The sequence below is a fragment of the Numida meleagris genome, chromosome 4 (assembly GCF_002078875.1).
Source record: "Numida meleagris isolate 19003 breed g44 Domestic line chromosome 4, NumMel1.0, whole genome shotgun sequence".
Lineage (NCBI taxonomy): Eukaryota > Metazoa > Chordata > Aves > Galliformes > Numididae > Numida > Numida meleagris.
The window spans coordinates 35,648,256-35,670,707 of record NC_034412.1 but is presented as its reverse complement, the minus strand read 5'-3'; the positions used below and the strand labels follow the sequence as shown (position 1 = coordinate 35,670,707).

Below are 22,452 nucleotides of genomic sequence, written 5' to 3'. Positions count from 1 at the left end.
CTCAACACATCTTTCTCAGAACTACCATGTTCCTTGGCATATGGAGGAAGGTACCAGTGTACCTAGCAGTCAGTCCCAGACACATGCTATCAATATGCTCAAAGTTGGTGTTCTTGGCTCATGTTAAAGGATTTCAGAGTGGTGCTGAAAACTGCCCCACATTTCTGATATAGTGCATGCTTCTGGAGACTCATGTGTGCTTCTAGGCTTCTTGTCTGTGGCAGTGTAATGCATGCATAGTATCATCTTTTTGAAATGTCCATTTAGCCTACACTGACCTAAGTCGAAAATTTCACCCTTAATAACTTTTTCTGATTTGCTTCCCTGAAAGGGGCATGGGGAGCATCATGTTAGCAGCCTAAACCCTAACTGTATGAGACCAGTCTGGAGAGAATTAAAGCTATAGTCTGTGTCCCAGTCATGCATGGACAAAATTGGAAGACACAGGTGATTTTGTAAACAGCTAATTGTGATGAAGACTGGTTTTTGGGAAGTGACTTAGCTTGGTCTGCTTGCCCTCCCTCACACTCCCGTGATGCACAGCAGGTTTCAAGCATGTGGACCTTAGATTATTTACAGTATTCAACCTTTGACTTGTAGGAGATGCTTAAGTTAGTTGTAATTAAAATGAAATATAGACAGCAGTTTGGCTAGGATTTCAGTGTGTGGTCATAAAGCTACTTTATGCGCATGGAGCACTGTCCAACCATTAGGTTTTGGAACTCTCTGTTTCTGCAGGCTGATATTATTTTGCCAGGAATGTGGTCATCAAAGACGGATTGGACTGTGTACGTTCTTCTAAACCTTGACATGAAGACTCCATTAACTTTGGAGAGAAATAAATCTATGTAGGTGGTAGGTTCACACGCAGGTGGCAATGTGTGAATCATTTCTTTCATTTAACTGGAGTATGTATGAACAAAGAAGATCCTTGGATAAAGATATAAACTGATGTAGATGCCAGATGAACTTTGACTGAACTTAAAGTCAAAGCATATTTTAAAAAATAAATAACACAGGATAAGGAGATACAGTAGTAGATGCTGGAACTGTACAATACTGGAGCAGGTATAATAGAAAACTTCTTCCAATCTGTGGTGTGTTTCCGTGTTAGATAGACTGTGGTTTGCAGAAGAATATGCTGCACCTTCTATGTGCGCTTGCAGTTTTCCTGATGCAGGCAGGCACATGGGAAACATAAGATGGCCGCAAGTAGAACTGAAGGCTGTATTATAGCCAGAAACAAAGAGAAAAGCGCTGAAAATGACATACATATGTCAAGAGCAACCAGCAAACCACTTGCTCAATGATATCCAAGTTATTAAACTTAGAAGAACACATTTCTTTAGCCCAACCTGCAAATATTCTGCAGGGAACCTGAGAGTCCTCTTCCTTGGTATTAGATGAACTGGCATCATTCATGTTTACTTTTCACATAATAATGTTAAAATAAATAGCATATCAAGAAGAAATGCAAAACTTTACTATCCTTCAGTTGTCCAATTACAATGTGATCAGTGGCTTCAGTATATGCATTGAATCCTAAGCCATTTCCCGGAGTAGTGAACAACAGCTGAGATCTAATGATTATAGCACTTAAAAGTCATACAAGATACAACACGAGATACACAGTTCATTTTGTAGTATTCTCTGCGTGAACGTGTTCAGCTTGTGGCCCGGAAGTCTTGGTGAATTGTCCTTAATCCCATAACTTTTATATGCAGCCCAGCTTCCACAGGATTTGAAATTATGTTTACGACCAAGTGATTGAGTTAAGCACTACGTCCTAACCTTGAGGCATATATTATAATCACTATCAAATGAACTTTAAGGATGAGCAGTACTGCTTCATGGAATTCATTACAGATGTACAAGAGTCCCTAATTTCCCCAGGAATGGTCACCACAGACTAACTGTTTGAATGAGTCAAACAGGCTACACCTATCTGCAGAAGTTCAGTTCTGATTGTGGCAAAAACAAGGCTAAAGTGACTGATTCTAGCATTTTGACCTTTCCCATTCCCCATATGATTTTTTATAATAGAGCCTGAGTGATGGTTTAAAACAGGAACAGTAGCTTTCCAGGTTTGGTACATAGTTGCAAACTACTTTATGCGTCTGAAACAAAATCAGTAGACGGAGGTCACCACTCCAGTGGGATATAACAACCCAAGGATTCACTGTTGACTTCAGCAGAGGATGATAACTGGTACCACTTTTCAGACCTGTCAGCTGTAATATATTCTAGGAAGGGAATTACACAGTTTCATAGTTTGCGAGTCAATGGACTGTAGTTGGTGAATTTTGCTAACTAATCAGTCAAGTATAGGTAGGAGTCAAGCGAGTTTCTACAGGCGTTCAACATTTTTTGGAAAATCAAGTGTCTGTTGATTGTTCACAAGGGAATAATTCTGGCAGCTGTTCTTGTTTTCTAATATTAACTAGTCTTTTTCTAGTATTAAGGCTGAGTTGCTAGCATTGTACTCTCAGTAGACAGTTTATGACAAACTTATCTGAATATATATGTAATGCTGAAAGGCCCTGAGTTCATCCTGTGCCCCTGGCAGCTTGAAGGAACTGAGGGATTGTGTGGGCTGCTCTCTCTGGACCTGCATGTTTTTATAAACCTCACACCAAATATTCAGTTCTTCTGGGAGGTTTGCGTATCGCTCCGCCAAGCATGGCTTTCCAAGGGGTTTGAACTTTAACATCAAGGGCACTTGTCTGTCTCATGAGTAAGTAATCTGTACAGACAAAACTTTGGGGAGCGCTTCTGAGTGACAGCTGTACATTCCCTGAGACTGCTGTTGTAACAAGAAATCAATGAACTAGTCTGGAAGCTGCAGAATTGGAATTGTTTTGACATAGCTGAGCGGATTGGTAATAACTGTAGGGCTGCCGGTAGACTTTTTTTAGGTAATGGCTTTAAAAAGTCTTAATAGTCATTTTGAACATAATGGAAAAAATGTGATTCCAAGCAGATGAGGGAGTAATTATGGGTTGTCTGTCTTTCTGGTTTGCTACTAGAAGGGAGCCATAGAAGATGCACAAAGGGTGCATCTGTAAAAAAAGTTTTGTTGGGCTAACAGTGCTTTGTTTCTTTTGATTCTCACTAATCTTCAATTTAGAGATTTCTCACATGGGATTCCACACCGTGTCTTGAGGTCCACCTACCTACATTCTGTCTGCTACTAGAATTACACTAAATTCTGAAGATGTAACGTTTAAATGGACTAATGATCGTTTTTGACATCGCATTTCAAAGCATGCCAAAGTTCACCTATTGTTGGGTAGAACTAAGATACCTATGATCCTTTTTTTTGAAGAAAATAAAATTCTATGAATAGAAGGAAAATTAGGCTAGCACTGAAAAGTAGGGGAAAAAAAAGGTTAACAATTAATGATAAAATAGAAAAGGAAAAGTGAATAAAGAAATAAAGGTTCTTTCAGACATGCTTTATCCTCTCAGTAGCGACTTGTTCCAGAACCCATTGTTCTGTAAATTTATCAGTTCTCTCTTGATCATTCCCTTATTATCTGTGTCCTTCTAACCTTAGCCCAAACTTCAGCATTTCAACAGCGTGACACCTTATTTCTTGTGAGTGCAATGATCACATGCAGTATCTGTTTAGTTATATATTCTTATGTTCATTTTTATACTTCTTGTTAATAGTATGTTGATAACAGAAAATTTTCAGTCTTGCATTGATAGGAAACTAGAATTGGCTGGTGCACTACTTTAATTTTTGAACAGTCAAGGAAGCTGTGTTTTCTGGTTGGCTCTGAAACAAACCATTACAATGTACTCTGATTCTTATTTGAGAAAACGTTTATTTTTTAACCTTTCTCAGAGGAGCATGCCTTGTTTCAGTGACCTTATTCTGTTTTAACATAAAGCAACAGAAACTTAGACATCTTGTGCTTTGTGGTGTAGGTTTAATGCTTTATGAATATGAATTTATGAAAAAGAAACAAATTTCTGTTGCGTCGATGTATGTCAGAAGTGAGTGAATACTCAAATATTCCTATTCAAGTGACTGATAAGAATTCCTTTGCTTTCATGGCTATAGTTTTACATTTTCAAAATGTATAATATTCTGCAGTCGCAATTTCTCAAATTTGCTTTCCTCGTGGAAATGAATCTTTGCTAAGGGCTGAATTGCTTGATACTATGATTTTGTTTACGTATCTTTTGAAAGGATACAATTGGAAATGATGATATCACTGTCTTACAGGTAGCCAACACCCTTGGCTGTGTGAATTTTGGCTGAGATGGTGAGGAGTCTTGCCACCCAAGTATGATTCCACCGCCAAATCCATCGATGTTTCACGCTGAGAATGGGTAATTAGTTTTCATTTAAAAACTTTTGTTGACAATAAAAAAAGCAAGTATCACTATGGAATACTATTTGCTGTTGAGTTTCATGTACAATGTACATCAGAATTAATTTTATTTTCACATGATGGCATGGCTGAAGCTGAATCAGCTAGCTTTTGGAAATTTAATGATTACAGTGTTAATAATGGAATGAGGCACATCATTAAATAGAAGGCTGTATACAGTTATTCTCAGAGCCTTTATTATCTACATCATATGAATATATTTCTGTTTTAAGGCTCTTGGAACTGAATTTGCCGTCTGTATTTTACATTTATTTATATATTGCTCCGCACAGTGGCAATCTATATTCTATTATGTCAACTAATTGATATTACAGTAATCAATAGAGTAGTATTAGAGTAAACTTTAAAGAAGCTATGGAAGTGTAGAGGTTAGGAGTAACACTGATTAGAGTAGTGTTATATATGGAGAAAGTATATACTTTCTCTTGTTACTAAGTAAAACATATGTAGGTGGTAATTGAGACTTGTTGAATTTGAGTGAGAAATCTGAGCTACAGACAATATTCAGAATGGTGATTTCTTGATTTTGTTCTATGAATAATTCCAAGTGAATGAGCAAAGATTGCATGAAATGAAAAAAGGGAAATAGTAAAATAATATGTTACTTATCTAGATCCTAACATGGTTTATAAATTTGGGAAAAGAAGCCATATCCCTTTACATTTGTAAGAGACTGAAATTCTTTAAAATTGAAAAATACTAAGCTTTTGAAGTGTTGATAGCCTAACATAGAAAGAACTAAAAATAGCTGGGCTTCACTAAAATCAGTAGCACTTTCGCTAAAACCTGTATCAGAGACAGAATTTTTTTCTGGATATGTGAGGCATGGAAAATCTGTGACAGGACTGCCTCTGATCCTTTTCTGGCCATATTCAAAATCCAAAGAGAATAGGAGCTTGTCAGCTGTTCAAAACAGTCATGTCTCTGTTGATATCAGTTATAATAACTTCTACTGCCTAAGAATCTGCTCGAGGAATTTTACTGGAAGACCCTTCAGTGCTATTTTATTTGAATATTGAATTATGGTGGTATTGCAAAATTCTTAAAGGTAACGTGGTTTAATCTTGTTAACCAAAGTGGAATCCAGTTTCTATCCATCGTCTTTGATGATCTTATGGTGTCCTCTTTGCTAACCAGACTCTCTTGTACTGAATTTCTGTACTTGTTACGTTACATCCCAAATATAGAAATACTATTATTACTAGGAAATAATGGGTGAACTAGAAAAATATGGCATCCTTTTCAGATTATGCTATTAGCACTGGTACTTAAAAAAATGGAACCTAGTGCTGTTTCACTTGCAATCTTAAGAACTTTGGCACACAGGCATGGTCACTGAGAGATAGTGATCACTATCATTTCCATGGCACCACTTCAGATATAGCCACCTAAAAAAGTGACTTAAAGATGCTGTGGAAATACTTAGGAATTTGGTCATATTGCTGGCTGTAACTGTAGGGAGAGTTAAGCAAATCAAAATGGCTCCGAAGTGATACTTCTTCAATTTGTTGTCCTTAATGCTTCACATTCCATATAGCCTGCAGGAAAGGAATATCTTCTTTTTTTTTTTTTCCACCCTAAGAAAGAAGTGTTACTCAGCAGAGTTCACTTTGCAGAGTAGGAAGACTTTTTAAGGCTTCTAGCTGCTGCACAAACATGTGCTGGATATATTGTTTTGGTTAGTAGTTTAAGTGTCCTAGCAAGTCCTACTTAATAATCTATCTGATAAGGCTTGATTGTGCTTCACTGTGTTTAAATGTTTGGGGGAACTGTTTAGATAACAAAAGTGCTCCAGTGCTCACATTTGTGTAAAACTCCTAAATTAGAAAATGCAGAATTCTGTATTTGAATGTCTTCGACAAGCGAAATATCAAAAGCAATAGCATGTTATGGTATTTTATTCAATATCTCAGCATTATCTTCAATGGCACCTTGCTTAAGTAATGTGTTTATACTTTATTTTCTGTATTTTTGTTGCTTGAGTTTCACAGTGCTTTCCTGTAGGAGAATCTGCAGAAGGAAGAGGTCATTTGTAGATAATCTAAGTTTTCTCTTAATGTTACAGGATTGTGCTCTGTATTTTTGAGAGATTCTTCTGACTTTTCCGGCTTTAAACATTAATATCAAATCATAGGTGATGATATTTCTATTTGGCATTAAATTTTCATTAAATAATATGTATTGAAAATAGTGTGTTCTCACAGATGGACAGCATCTCATATCCATATGGAAAATAACCTTCTTTAAATCTTAAGAACATATACTGGGTAACTAGTAAAATGTTTTTATTATTATTATTATTATTATTATTATTATTTATTCATTTTTTTTTCTCTAACTGCTCTCACTTATATGGTGCGAGTGATAGAATACAAATTTCCTTTATCTATTCAGCCTGAGTCCCAGTATCTCAAAGCTTCATGAAAAACAAGCTACAGGCCATAGCTGCTGTAACAAGGAAGGGATTCCAAAGGAGACTACAGGAATCTTGTTAAAGTTAACATGTTTCAGACCTTCTAAATCCTATATGCTGGACACATTCCTTTACCTTTCATTGAAGGTATCCATGTGTGGTTCTAGTGATAGCATTGTTGTAACTGCGGTTGTTCAGACTGTTTTGTTTACATAAAACTCTTCCTTTCCCCCTCTGCCCCAGCATTATTTTCACTGTTCCCAGTGTTTTTACTTAAATCCATCATTTTGATAATTTTAACTGGACAATTGTATTTCATGTACTTACGGCACTTCATGTGAAACAGTTCTGCCTTCATTTCCTGTTTATTTTTAGATGTTAATTTTCAGACTTTTTCCATCCCCTTGGGTTTTTCAAAATCCTGTTTGGTACAAACCAGGGTGGTCCAACTGGCAGCCCAAGGAACAATTCCATCTGGCCTGCTGCATTTGCCAAGGAAGAGCTAGGAAATGCCTGTAAGGGCATGCACTGCCCTCACAAGCAAATATTACCTATTGCTCAGATACTTAACTGTGCTTAAAGCCCAACTGTTGTGCCTTGTCCATTCAGAAAAAGAGGCTGAGACTAGTCTTACCCTTTTTCCTGAATGCAGCCAAATGTCTAGAGGGGCTAGCTACGCTTTCAAAACAGTCTTCAAAGGGCGTGCTTCAAGTGGAAACTTGCACCTGCCCTGAAAAATGCTGGGCTACTGTTGTTTTTCCTGGTTAGACTGACAGAAAACTCTGCTTAATTCCAAGGTCAATTGGAGCTAGTTAGAATTTTAATATCAACCTCAGCAAACCTGTATTATTCATTTGTGGTATCATTGCTGGCTTTGCATTTGTCTTCTGTATGTGCTTTCTGGCATTTCATTCTTTTTCCCTTTGCAAATGAGCATAATGATGATAACCAAGCTTTGTCCATTGAAATCACTGGGAGAACCAACTTCTTTTTTGTCTAATAGATTACATAATTTCAAAGGATTTCATTTGGCTGCTGCGTACTTATCTCTTTGTTGGAGAATATTCTACCTTTAGATGTACTGGGGTGCCTTACTTGAAACAAGTGCATCTGCCAACATGCAGTTCCTCTCAAGGAGTTATCACAGAAGCTGAACGTATCCTATGTGTTTATCCATTATGTTTTACAATAGCTCTCGATGGATAGCAAAACAAGCACAACTGACCATGAGGTCTAACCAGTGCCTCATAAAACATAAATTCTCATCTTTTGTTGCATATTCCGTCTTCGTTAGAAGTATTTATAATGTTTAGGTGGAATGAGGCAGGTAACAGCCTCATTACCGAAATTACAGGTTAAAGACTGAAATAAGCAATCAGGAGCAATAAACCAAGGGTACATTTACTGTTACCATGTATCTTTGGGTGATGACAGCAGAACTCTGCCAGTTTCAGTATCCTTATTCAAAACACTGTTGCACATGGAGTTATCAATCATAAAAGAGAAATGTAAAAAGTATAACACAACATCTAAATTTTATGCTAATGCCTTTAGCATCCTACTACCTTTTAATCTGTAGAAAAATATTGGATTAATGTTTGTAACTCAGAAGCCCTTTCCTGTTTAGAGCATTCAACAGCACAACTGCTCTATTCAGTCTGTGCTCATTTATTTTAGAATATTTCTTTTTGTTTATTGTTCTTGGTTCTCCACTCTCGTCTGCAGTGTTCCCCATTTGTTCCCCATTATACTCCGCATCTCCAATTTTGGTTAAAAAAAAACGCCACGTATTTCTGATACAGATCATCTTGCCAGGGCTTCTTTTTGGTCTTCATTAATCTCCCTTGTTTTCTCTCTCTGTCTGTTCTTTCTTATTGTCTTGTGTCTCACTCTTTATGCTGCCTATGGTTAGGATGTCTTTCCTTAGGTCTTCCTTTCCTTTTCCTTCTTTTCCCATTTAATGCTCTGTTTTTTATACTGGTTTTCCTCCATCTTCCTCTGGTGTTCCCTTTCCCCTCTCTGATTTTATCTCTGTATCTTTCAGTCTTTTTCTTTCTTCCCTGTTCAGTTTGTTTCCTGTCCTGCACCCCTTCTTGTTTTCCTTTCTCTTCTTTAATATTGTCTAACATCTGAGATGAGTGATGATGGCAGAAAAGAGGAAAGGAAGACAACAGCTGAAGGAATTAAGACATGAGCTAACTTTCAGGGAAGGCTTTTTTCAGGAATAAATAATTGAATGAAATCATCAAATAAGAGCAGAAACAAAAAAGACTAAATTGCTTATGGCTAATTATTCATTAGTGAATGGAGGTTACGTGAAAATTGCAGTTGAGAGTGTTGTAGGACTATGTGACAGCTTGCTTAAAAATATAGAAAACTTAACTAGAGGCGAAAAAAATAGCTATGACATAGTCATGGGTTGCATGTGTCTGGCGATGTTCATAGAGAAAGGAGGATAAGGAGAGGCTAGTGAAAGAAATAAATACAGAAATAAGATCAGGAAACTATGCAGTCATACATGAAGTATGAAAAGATGGTGAATCAGAGGCAATAAAGACTTACATCAAGTATTTGGAGCAGGTTGAAAAACTGAAAAAGTAGCACAGAACTGAGAACAAGCAGTGATTATTCTGCTACACAAGATGGAAAAACAGGAGCAGTGGAAATGGGAGCAGAACCAGCCTACTGAGGGTACCGGACACACTCTGTTCATTAAAGTAATTTCAAACAGGATGCAAAACTGTCTAGATAAGACAGTGAAGTGCTAGGAAGCCAATGGTTTTCATGGGATATGGTGCATACTGATTAAATGGTCCCTTGTCTGGATTGTAGAAATTGATCAATTAGAAGAATTTAGGTCGTACTTACCCGTTGGATAGTGGTTTCTCAATAGTTTTAAATTTTACTGGCGATAGTGTCCAAAGTTTTTGTCTAGATTCTGTTACTTGTATGCATATTTTCTGAACAAAAACGTATTCTCAGAGTTGTTACCCTGATTTAGGGAAATCACTGCCACAAGCAGAATCTAGCAAGTCACTGGCATAACTGGAGTAACAGTCCTATAAAAATGTCACAAGTTCTTCCATGGCAGTATGCACAAGAAATCATTTTTTCAATATAAATGTTCATTTCTGTTGCTTCTACAGCATTTCTAAAATGCTTGTCATGCCTCCTTGGCTACCAAAGATTATCATTAGGTGGTGTGCATTATCACAGTATGTTGCTTGGTGAAAACCTGAGATAAACACCTGTGAATCATCTATAGCTTACCAGTACAGTGGATAATTTGATGGCATGACCTTTGTGGTCAGAATTTTTTCTAGCTTGGAAGTCCCATTTCCTGGAAAAACTATGCAAGGAAAAGGTATCAGACCCCTGATTAAAACATAAGCAAAGCATGCAGCTTTTAACTGAAAACCCAACTTAAAGGCAAAGTTGGATAGAAAGGAAGACAACACAAAGTACATAAGCAAAGCGTGCAGCTTTTAACTGAAAACCCAACTTAAAGGCAAAGTTGGATAGAAAGGAAGACAACACAAAGTACTGTAGTCTATGCTTGTTATTCTAAAGAATTCTCACCAGCCTTTGTGGGACTTGTGCATAAGGAATGAACAGTAAGAAATGTATATTATGTTATTTGTTTTCAATATTTGTCTCAGAGAAGAGAAAAATAAAGTAGATTAAAAACATTTTATTTAAAAAGTACTAAGGAAAATTTAATCTGGAAAAGATTGCACACTGCAGATTCATTACGGTTGTGTTATTTTAATATATGAATGATTCATTTTTATAGCAATTTAAAGATGAGAAAGGAAAAAGAACAGACAGTACTGTACTTTAAATAGTTACGGGCACTCAACCTGCAATCTTGCCAGTTGCAGTAAGTTTAAGCAGTTGCGGTATCTGATTGAACAGCACATATATATTCCTTATTACTACGTAATACACCTGAACAATTTTCATGACCTGTGAATCTGTTCAAGGCAATGGACACTTGACAGGAAGCCCTTTGATTTTCATGCTTTTTTGGCCCATTCCTTGCCATGCATTAACTTTTCTTTGTGGGTGTACAGGGAGTGAAAATTATACCAACGTGATGTTAAAAGCTTTTTTTACAGATATATGTGAAGACAGAAATGATGAGCAAAATGCAGACTCCTCTTTTAAATGTTGTCATGGTTTTTTTTTCTTTATTTGTTTTCTTTATGTTACTTCTATTACATATGGTTGTAGGAAAGAAATGAAGGGGATTGTGAAGTGAAGCAGATGTTTTACTGAGCCAAGTCTGAAATCTTGTTCTTTGTAAGGAAGCAAGAGAGAATGCCTATTTATGGTATTTTGCAGCTGCACTGAAGGAAATATTCCCTTCAGATTGTGTTGAGTGGTTCCATAGTACACAACGTTTGTGGTCCCTCAGTTGAGCCAAGAGCCATGTAAGCTACTTCTACTCAGACTGGACCTTAAGGATCTGATCCTCAGACATGAAGACAGTCCTTCACAAATTTAACGTTCAGTGAATTCAAGATTTTCTACAATAAACAGAATTTGCTCCTGTCCCAGTGACGTGGTTGCTGACTCATTGCTGGTTGATCTTTTCAAGTATAACTCCCTGTGTTCAAGGGGCTACAAATATCTCACAAGCTTTCCGCAAGAGACAGTGAGAATTGTAATCCACAGTGTATGTCCAAAGTTATTTGCATTGAAACATGTGAATTGTGGCCCAGTTTTGTATTTTTGTGCAGCATATTACGGTGGAGGTCAAAGAGCTAAGGGTTCGTCTGCTTCCAAACTAAGTGTGCAGAAAAGGAATAGTATTTGAGGACACTGCTACCTTGGCTACATTGGAACTGTCTCCCATTGGTGGACATGAGAACTAGGGACGTCTTGCTCCTTTTGTGTTCTTGTAGCCTTACAACCTTGTTCCTACCATACATCTATTATTTACAGAATTACCAATAAATTCTGGATTGTAAGTTCAGTAAGTTAATTAATTCAGGAGACTTTTATCTTCATAGCCCTATTGAGCAGTAGGGTGGTTTGGCCCAGAGGGAGCAGTGTGTGTAATTCAGAGCAAGCCTGTCTATCCCTATATGGTACTGTGTTGCTCCAGTTAAATATACCTCAACTGAGTTGACAACGCAGCATAACTTCTTGGTTGCATAATTAATGTTTGCCCTGATTGCTTTGTGTGTGACCTCTCTAGCCAAACCCTGCCTTGAGTAGCTAATTTCCATGTGGGATTTTCTATGTGATTATTACTGTATTAAATGAGTTCTCTGCAAACAAGAAATAATTTATTTTGTGAAATGAGCTGCTATGTCTCCACAGAAATATGTGTGTACTTGAAACACTGAAAGAGCAAATCCTGCTTTTTCAAGAATGTCCAGCCCTTGGAATTTAGGAGACTTTTGGTCTGACTGCTTATATGGTTTGGAGCTGTTTATAGAGCTTGAAGTGTGAAGGAAAAAAAAAAAAAAAAAAGAAAAACTCTTGTTGACTTCTGTTGCTGTTGTAAGAATTCAGGTCTTCTGGCAGACTTCAGAGACAGAACACAGTTCCAGTAAAGCAGCCTTCCATTCCATTAGTGAGACCTTGCTTTTCTCACCTCTTACCTTTCGCTTGACGTAGTCTACTCCCTCATCAGTTATAGCGCTGATCCTTCCCCTTGGATCTCCTCCTGTTTGGCTGAAGGTGGACTTTTAAATTCATCTTCGGATGACAGGACTGATCTTTGATTTTCTTGGTCCTTCCAGGGCACCATTTGCCTCCTGGAGCAAATAAGGCCAATGTCTAACAGCAACGTTCTAAGCCTAAACCTTAATCATTCCATAAACACTATGATTATTGAACAATCCAGGGCAGGTTGTGTTAATGTAAAAGAGATTAAATACAGTCATTTTGCATGCAGGAAGGAATTAAAAGTTGCACAGGTGATACTGATATGTTCTGAATTTTGGGTAAGACTTTGTAGCATGTATCATACCTTATACAGATTTTAATGGACCGTCCTGTCTTACAAGGTCACATGAAGTAAACAAAATAAGATGTTTCTGAAAAGCAGCTGTCATTAGGTGGAACAAAATAGACTGCTACATTGAGATTAACAGAGATTTCACATACCTGTAGCACAGATTCTTGCATGTCTCCAGATGGAGTATCTGGCAGCAGCCATAACCTGTCATCTCTTTTGTGGGTTGGCCACAGTGTGGAGAAGATGCATGCAGTTTAGGAGTGACTTTCCCTGCCATGTACCTACAGCAGAGGGGTGTTGAAAACTGAGAACTGTGTGTCCTATTCCAGGTTCTTGTGGGAAACAGTTGTTCTAATTAATTTTCTGCACACTTTTTCCACCAATTTGCCACTTCTGCTCTTGACCGTTAGCATATCACACATGGCCAGCAATCTTTTCTGGTAGCTCTTTGTCTGCTGTCAAATCTTCCCATCCACACAGATTCTCTTTTTTATGAGCATTGAGTCTTCCAAACCAAGTGATTCTTTCTCTGAGCTGTGTGTATAACAAGAGGAACATTGAGAACACAGGAAGACTGTTTGCCTCTTTTCTGTTCCAGTGCCCAGTTCCATAATTGTTTCTGGCAGCTATGAGGAGCTGTTGCAAGAAAAAGCTCTGTTCAGTTCTGGAAGACAAAATGCGAAAGCAGACTCCATAAGGAATGTTTCTTGATGCCCTCTAACAAGCTTTCATTGAGCACGTGCAAAGTCTTGATATTTATCAGAAGTTTATAGTTTGTCCAAACAGGGTGAGACTGCATAGTGACAGTGAAAAGCATCCTGCCAAATTTTAAGTCCTTTCTTCAAAGAATGAAGGTTGAAGACCCTCTCAGTGAAACAACTGTAAGAATTTTTTAACACAAGCAGAACTGTATAATTTTGTCTTTATTGCTTTTACAGAAATGAGGTTAAAACCATAAAATCAGTAATGCAATGGCATACAGGTTTAGTAGACTCCTAGAGACAGCGTCATTTGACTAATATTATAGAAAGTTACAGATTCATCCACAGAACCGGAGTTACTAGAAAAACAAAATATCTATTTTCTAGAAGAAGAAAAAATAATGGAAATGTTTAATGTGTATCTGACTACATGAAATAAAATTTGTCAAACCATCTGATATAAAATTAACAGGTTTCCTATAACTACGAGCTTGGTCTCATTAAAAAAGATAAAAGGAATATAAAAGGAACGACTTAATCTGCTGATCAGTAAATACAACTATAAATTCTTACATACCAATGGGACCACTTTGCGTTCCTTGAAAACTCTTTGGAGATTTACAGTGTGGTCAGCTTCAGTATCTGCAGAGAATGCATTATATCCTGAGTGGAAAGCCTCTCCTTCCTCAGGAGAGTCACATAGCTCTTAAATGATTTGTTAATCCTTCACTTGATTGGAGAGTGTTCAGGAAGCCTTTTCTGATAGTTAGGTTTATTGAGGAATATTATGAAAGAATTTGGGAGGGAAGAGAATAGCCTATTTGCTTAATAGCTGGGGAGCCTGAATGGATGAATTACCTTGCCTCTTCTGCTGACCATTCTGAAACCAGACTGTCATTCAAGGAGAGAGAACAAAGCCCAGACACCTACCTAACACAGGCTGAAATGACAAGAGCACTACCTCATCTTCACTTTCTTCTAGTTACAGTAGGTCTAAAATGTGTAAACGATGGGGAGCGAAGATCCCTGAACTCTTTGCCGCAGTATGACCCTGGGTTTTTCGTCACACCTGATTTAAATTATCTGTATCATTGATCAGGATGAGAGTATCAAGTGCACCCTCAGTAAGTTCGCAGATTGTACCTAGTTAGGCAGGACTGTTGATCTGCTTGAGGGTAGGAAGGTTTTGCAGAGGGATCTGAATGTAAATTAGGTTACAGTTTGCTGTCAAGATTATTTGGATAATCAGATATCTCACTTTCTAAGGTCCTTAAGGAAATGCTTAATTTTAGTTTGTCTACCATTGATGAGATTATTTCTTTTCTGTTTGATTTTGAAATATTTTTGGTGAATTAAACTATTCAATTTGAGGCGAAATCTGAGCTGGATGGAATTAAATCCAGATTCTGATGACTAGCAGCAGCAATCTGTGAATTACAGGCGTATATGTTTAATATCTCCCTTGAGAGTAGGAAAGTTCTTCAGATGTTGAAACTGGCTTAAATAATTTAAATTAATAAGACTGGTGAAAATTCTTTGGCTACTAATGTTAGTCTGATTTCTTCATTTCCATTTTAAAATAGAATATTTGTAATAGCTGTTAATAGCATGTTGATTTATTTGATTGTGTTACTCAACAGCATGGTTTGCATCCCTATACTTCCATCTTAGAACTGATGAGATTAATATTATCAAATGACTTAAAATATATATATATTTCTGTCAAGCACATGTGTATGGTTTTGTGTATTCCCGTTTTTGGTTTGTGTAGTAAGAGCAGGCAAAATGCCTGGCTATTTTTTTCATTGTTTCTGTGAAAGATATAGGGAATGATTCAGCTGATATTATTATCATATTATTGTCATTATCAGTATTGTTGATGTTACTGTTGCTATTATTACCTTGGCTAGAAATGCCGATTCATTGAAACTTTCACTGGGAATGATGAGGAGAGAATAAATGAATGAAAAATGAATGGGGCACTGTGACTGCATTGCAGAAGGCCAAGTTTCAAATCCCTCTCTGACTCTAAAATAAAGGCAGACACTAATGCTTTTCTTGGTATTACTGAGTCTTTCCTTGCTCTTATTTTATGGAGAAGCTTTGAAACTTCTGAGGTTAATTCTAACCTGGAGCAGAAATATTTTTGAGGTTTCAAAGTTTCACAGGAAAGGAACTATTTACCACTTAGCTATAGTGTCAACAAGTAGCATGAAGTAAAACAATTGTCAGTACCATTTATTCTGTCTTTTCTTGTCCGTGTTTAAAATTTCTTATTCTTATCCACAAGATATCCAGGTTATTTGTATAAGGGTGCTTCCTTTTGCTTTACAAAAATGGAGCTATTTAGTCTGATGGTAACAGAATTTTTAGGAGTAAAAAATGAAATATTACAACATAAAAACTGCTTGTTAGTAATAGATAGTACATTAAGCTTTCACCTCATTTTTCCTTAGATTCATCTGTTTTCTTTCTGCATGATTTCAAGTCCTAATATTTCTGTACTTAAGCATTTATAGATCATTGCTATCTTTCTCCTTGCAGACAGAAATAAGCAGCGCTATATTACACCCTCATTTCTTTCCAGTGGTTTTCATTCATTACAAGTTCTATTATAGCTTAGTTTGGGATTTCCTGTAAACCTCTGCACTGTCCCATCAACCCTCCTTGACTTCATTTGTATCCTCGTCCTTTAGTCAGAGATCAGGTCTTTCTCTTCTGTCATATACTTAAGCCACATAGCTATGAGTTTGTTCTACTGTAGTGAACTTCTGGAGAGTCTCTTCTTCACCAGCTGTTTTCTAATGCAGACAAACTCAACATTTCCTTTCTTTTCAATGCAGTTTTTCAACTTTGTGTTAATGATGGTGTTAACCATCATGTTTAATATTAGCCTTATGAAATATTCTGAATTACTGTTAAGGGACACTACAAAATAAAAGATATGTTGTGTTTTACTGTACAAAGGAGGAGTTCTGAGGAACTTGCCCCAGTTTTAATGGTGATAATGCAGAAATACACCACTGTTGCATACTGCATGGGAAAAATAGTGCTTATTGTATTTATAAACTGTAACTGGGTATGTAACCCAGATATCAGGACTGCCTACTAAGGATCTCCAAGTTGAAATATAATCAATTTTCTGATTTTATAGTGACAGCAACATGGCAATGGCTGCTAAATCAAGAAGTCTTGTTAAAATCTAGGAGGACCAGACATGTGCAGATGTAACCTGTACATTCAATGCAATATAGGGGTACCCAAATACCTGTGTAACTAAGAAAGTTTAACTTTTGTAAGAAATCTTGCTTGGAAAACATGCAATTTACAGAAGAAAATAAGTTGACACGTTCCTCAGTGGCCATACAGCAGGATGGTTTCTTGTAGCTGGCTCAAACATCTCTGCCCTCCCATTTTTTTTTGCACAGACTTTTCTGTAATGTAAATTACACACCAGTCCTAAATGTTACTTCAATGCTGTGTAAAAAAAAATAATGCATTTGAAGATTACCTTCAGAAGAGGTATAGTAAACGGGTAGAATTTAAAGCACATCGTAATTTATTGCATGTTGTCATCAGCAAAAAGTCAGGGATGCTTTAAAAAATAGAGTTAATCAGATACAGGAACTGTTAAGTAAAACAATTTTTATGAGTCCCTCATAAGGCGTAGCTAGGAGAAAACTTCTAGCTTGCAAGGTTGTATACTTTGTCAGTTATCAAAGAGAGGAAAAATAAAATTTATCTTGTGGGAAGCATGACTCTTGACATTCAAAACTTTAGAAGTTCCTGTCCTGTAAGTGATTATTTTTCCTGCTCGTTTTCTATAGCTAAACGTAGAGTATGGTAGGGCCACTGGTTGGTAACTAATTTGAGAATGATTTTTCATGTCTTATAATATCATATATGATTTATGTTATGGTCTTTAGTTATCTACTTAAGCCTGCTTAGTAGCAAAACTGCTTTTAATAAATATGACAGAGACCATCACCTTCTGAAAAGGCAGCATGTGTCATTGAAATAAAGGCAGTCATACAATAGCTTTAAAAGAGGAGAGCCACAGCTGAACAAGCAGCTTTTATGTTCTTTTGTGTCGGACCACCTCAGGGAGTAAGGAGTAAGTTTAGTTTATTGCCTTAGTTTAGCTTTTGGTTTAGTTCTAAGCTGAATTTTTCTGGCAGCAAGCTGGAATGGGTTCTTAGTAGGATAATATTCTAGAAAGCACAATCATACAAATATTGTCAAATGTTGGCAGTGTACAAGACGCAGTAGGCACAGATTTATTTGTCCCTCTCTTTGTTGTAATGTTTGAATGTGCAGGTACATGATTATATGAGACTGCGTTTATAAAACCTAATATGTATGCATGGGTTTGAAAAGAAAATGACAATTTTCTGTTGTATTAATATGTGTAAGAGATAACTTCACTGAATTCAAAGCAGTTTTGCAGTGTAAAGCTGTGTAAGAGAAGAGTCAAACCTCGTGGATATCAAGGGCATAGATCAAGTTCAATTTTATTGTAAGAGAAATCACATACAAATGTAGGCACATACACACAGAAACTATATTAAAGGAACATTGTCGATGTTATCAAGTTCAGCAGTCAAATGACAGGACATAATATATTAGCATGACCTGTGCAGCTGGATTTGAACTTCTGTGTATGCACCATGTTTAATTACATGACCACACACATTTTGTTTGACAATGCTCAGAACAGGCAAACACATACTAAGGCATGACTTCTGCTGTTGTAGGCAAGCTGATAGTACTGCATATTGCAAAAGTTGCTCAGTATAAACTGTGACAAAATGCTGTTTTCAGTTATGTTCTTCTTTAGATAATAACCTTGAACAGAACTCTGTCTTTGTACATATACATCCCTGCACTGTTTTAAGCTGGATTGGATCTAGGTCCAAACTGGAGCAGATTGGGGAATCTGTGGCATGTGCTCTTTCTTACTCCTACGCAGGACCCAGGAAACATGGTAGAGGAGTTGCCCTTCTGGAATGCAGAAGGAAATGAAAGCAGACATATATAAAGAAATTTTTATTTAAATTGAAGGAACAAACTGGGACAAGGGAAGAGAGGAATGGAGAATAGGGATAAGAGAACTGTGAAAGCATTTGGGAAGATGGAAGGAGAAAGAACATGGCGGCTTTTGATGGAGTAAAATCGGTCCCTCATATGTTTACATTTAATTATGAGATTACCCTATTTTTTCACAGAATTCCTACCTCATGCAGAATGCACTTAATGAGTAGCTATTAAATATATTGCTTTACCCTTATCATACATGGCCTGAAGCCCTACTTAATGCAGATATTTTATATTCTCATCCAAAGGCAGAATTATTCATTTCTTCAGAAATTTTTGTAACGCGTCTTTCTCTAACGTTTTCAACAACGCTAATTCCAGTGTTTCCTAACTTAAAGTTACAGTCTTAATATTCTGTTAATGTCATTACGTACAGTTATAGATATGCATACATATTTATACAGTATAGTGTGAGCGACCAAATTAGTGTATAATTGTTACCGAAGGATGTGAAGGTGCTTAAAACTATTTTGTAAGGGGTGAGGAAAACAAAGTTATGTGAGGACATGAAGAACTCTTAATAGTGACTGGCAAGAAGAGAAAGCAAAGATATTCCATACTATTTTTAACCACTGTGTTACATCACGCGATTTTGCAGCCGATTAGTCATCATATCAAAAAGTTGATGGAAATAATAGTGAAAAGGAGTTGGCAAACTTTAAACATAAATGAGGTAACTCTGTAAGAGTTACAAATGACTTCTGGCATTTTAAGGTGAAATGGAAAAACTACAGCCATAATACCTCTTTTCTGGTGTTTATTATTATTATTGTTGTTGTTTTATTTTTAATACCCGATTGCAATATGATGATCTAAGTGGAAATTTTAGGTGCATGTACAGGAGTTGGGTAGAGCAGAAGTGCATCAGTTACTGTCAAGTAGTTTTGTCATTTTAGGTATTTTTGCTTGTGTGGTCCCAAGCGGCCAGGGCCCCTTGCTTGTGAGTGCCCAAGGGAGGAACAGTCAAGAGTATGATGAGCTGAGCTGTTTCCAGTAGTGAATTCCAGGAACTGCTCTGTGTCAAGCATCTATGTTGGCTAAAATGAAAGGCAAGGGGAAAAAAAGAACAGTTTGGACATATCTTTTTTTCTTTTAGGAGCAAAATAGTTTCAACAAATTTCAACAAATATGAGTAGTACATTTCTAGAAAATTATTGCCCTGTATTTTAATTAAATTACTTGATTCTTGATATGTCTTACTTCACATATCCAACATTTATGTTTACTTGTTTTTTTTCAGTGTGGCTAAATGAATGGAAACAAATAAAGTAAAACATATGGACACTGAGGAAATAGATGAAACCTGTTCATGAATATATGAATTACTATTGGACTGATCAAAACAATATGTAGCCCTATTATTATTAAAAGGATGTAACAAGTATGCATATAGTAACAATTATTTTCAATAGAAATGACATCAGACGAGGATAAAATTTAACATTTTCAATTTGTGATGAAAGAGCGATCCCAACATTTGTTGTTAGATAAACGTTAATAGGAATGTTGTTTGAAGCAGAAAAAATAGCTGAGGAGCAAAAATCTAATAGGTCCCTTTTTCAGTGAAGATTATAAAATAAAGATGAATATAGAGTATATGCATATTTATAACTTATATAGTGCATCATAAAATCAAAGGATAAGAACTGGTTCATACACATTTGTCCTGTTACATTAACAACTCTTTAACTGACAGAATATGAGCAATATTCAAGTGTTATTTGGCTTGGAACATTAGCTCCCATTTTATTTATTGTCCCCATTATTGAAGAAGATGGTGATCAGTATGTACAGTTAAGTTTCATGTGATTTTGAGGTCGCAGTTTCACAACTGATGTAATCCAGTTCAAGTGTTTTCTGCTACTGTCCCACCACTTTTCTGCTCCAGGCTACGGGTTATAATGCCTTCTTCTGACACCACCATTCATGCAGCTGTGTAATTGGTTGGATCAGAGAGCTGATCTGCCTGTAAGGTAATTAATTAATTTTGCTAGTTTTCAGCTGAATAGAGTCAATCCATCTGATTCCAGCAATCCAGTGCTGGCACAAAGGAGGGGACAAGGATTCAAGGAAATAGGGAGAACTCTCCCTTTTGGTGGCAGCGTAGAAGTGGATTGTGAAATAGACTAGTTGTGAAACTGAGCCTGAGTTGTGATGAACATCATGCTCTAGAGAGGATGGGGGAATAAATAATGAACTAGCAAGCTGTAAACGGGTACTTCATAATCAGTGGAAGTACTTGTAGGAAACAGAACGTTCAGTTCTATTTATCATGTAGTGAAGAGGAAGTATTTCTTCTCTATGAGCCTAATCCAGTTCTTTTAAGAGTCTATAGAAAAACCATTATGATTTCAGTGTAAGATGGATCAATTCCTGTTTGATGGTAACATGATTCAAACTGAATGGCTAACAGAAAAATGGTAGTGAGAAGTTTGCCAAAGAAAAGCTTTATTACTGAATATCCATTAATGAGTGGAATGATCTTAAGTGTAGTTATTTGAAGCTGAAAGTATTAACAAAACATATAATAAGGACAAAGTATAATATGGCTTGCTGCTTGAAAAATATATTTTAAAAATAGGTTTTTTTTATTTGACTACTAGAGGTCTGATAACTTATACAGTGATACATAAGTAATAGCATTTATTTATTCTGAAGAACTACAGCTTGCTTCTAAGGACCAAATTTCCAAGAAACCTTGGAGAATGCAATAAAGAGACTAGGCTACAGAAATTATGTAGAAGATAAAATTATATGTTTTCAATACAGCTAGGTAAGTAATTTGCTTTCCTGGCAAAGATTCTTGAAGTTTATATTAGAATTCTCTCTCTCATTTAGCTCGTTAGGTGATGGTCAGTGGCTATGTCTTTCTGGCCGTGTCATCTACTTTCCTTTCTCCTCTTAACCCACCTTCCAAGGATGCACTACTATCACAAGTGTGATAGCCATCCAGAATTAGATTTATAAAGTTCTCTGGCCTTCTGAGTTGCTTTTCTCGCATTCATATGATTCTTCCCTGCCAACTTAGACTTCTGTCCTCCACCCACCACTGTTTTGATTCATTTCCCTCACGACGCGTGCCTAAATATTGCCCAACTCATGTGGAAAGTCCTTAATTCTTGTCAAGACAGGGTCATGACTAGCCCACCCAGGAAGATCAGAACCAAAGCTCCCCAACTGGGAACAAGGCTTGCCCACCAGTATAAAAGCCATTATTCCCTCATGGTTATCCAGCTTTGCTTTAGCAGACAGTTTGAACAGAGGCACAGAAGGTATGTGTTAGGAGAGATGGGATAGAGTAGGAAATAGCAATAGATTTATCAGGGACATGAGGGGGAAGATGTGAACCACACAAGACACAACTAGGGTGGGAAGACTGACTATAAGATGGAATACAAGAGAAATTCTGCTGAGGTTAGAGGTATGGGACAGAAATGGCCAGTGGGTGAATGGGGTAGGGAAAACCAGACTTGGTTATTTAGCCATTATGTTTCCCCTTAGTTGTGTCTCGTCATTTGAAGGAGTTGGGGAAAAGAAACTTGGCACAGGACCAGCAGGCCACCTACTCCAGCTTTCTTAGTCTCACTGGGGAGGCTTGAATTGAAAAGAATTACTGAGTAGACTGAGGCAGTGCTTAGTTGTGGGACAGGCCCACCCTTAGTTCTGTGATGCATCTGGCCACCTCCATCGAAGTCTGTGATGAGTATTGCCCTTGGTCCATTTGCTAATTTAACTGTATGTCCATGTTGTCATCCACATTGACCAATCCATAGTCTGTAGGATACTTAGAAAATTGAAAAAGCTAGTAAATAATAAGAGGAACAAATCAAGTTCCTCAGAGATTTGGAACGCTGAAATCTGACCGTCTGA

The 22,452-nt window shown here is 36.9% G+C and overlaps 1 protein-coding gene across 2 annotated transcripts in view; it reads left to right on the top strand.

Moving 5' to 3' along the window:
* ANAPC10 (anaphase promoting complex subunit 10) overlaps positions 1-22,452 on the top strand; it is a 343,652-nt gene that overhangs the window by 167,756 nt on the left and 153,444 nt on the right. The window contains exon 5 of one of the 2 annotated variants that reach the window (XR_002438188.1): positions 4,235-4,341. The gene's annotated coding sequence lies outside the window, so the exon portion shown is untranslated. Of the gene's footprint in view, positions 1-4,234; positions 4,389-22,452 lie in introns of those variants that run through there. The other variant, XM_021395470.1, reaches the window with a different exon arrangement.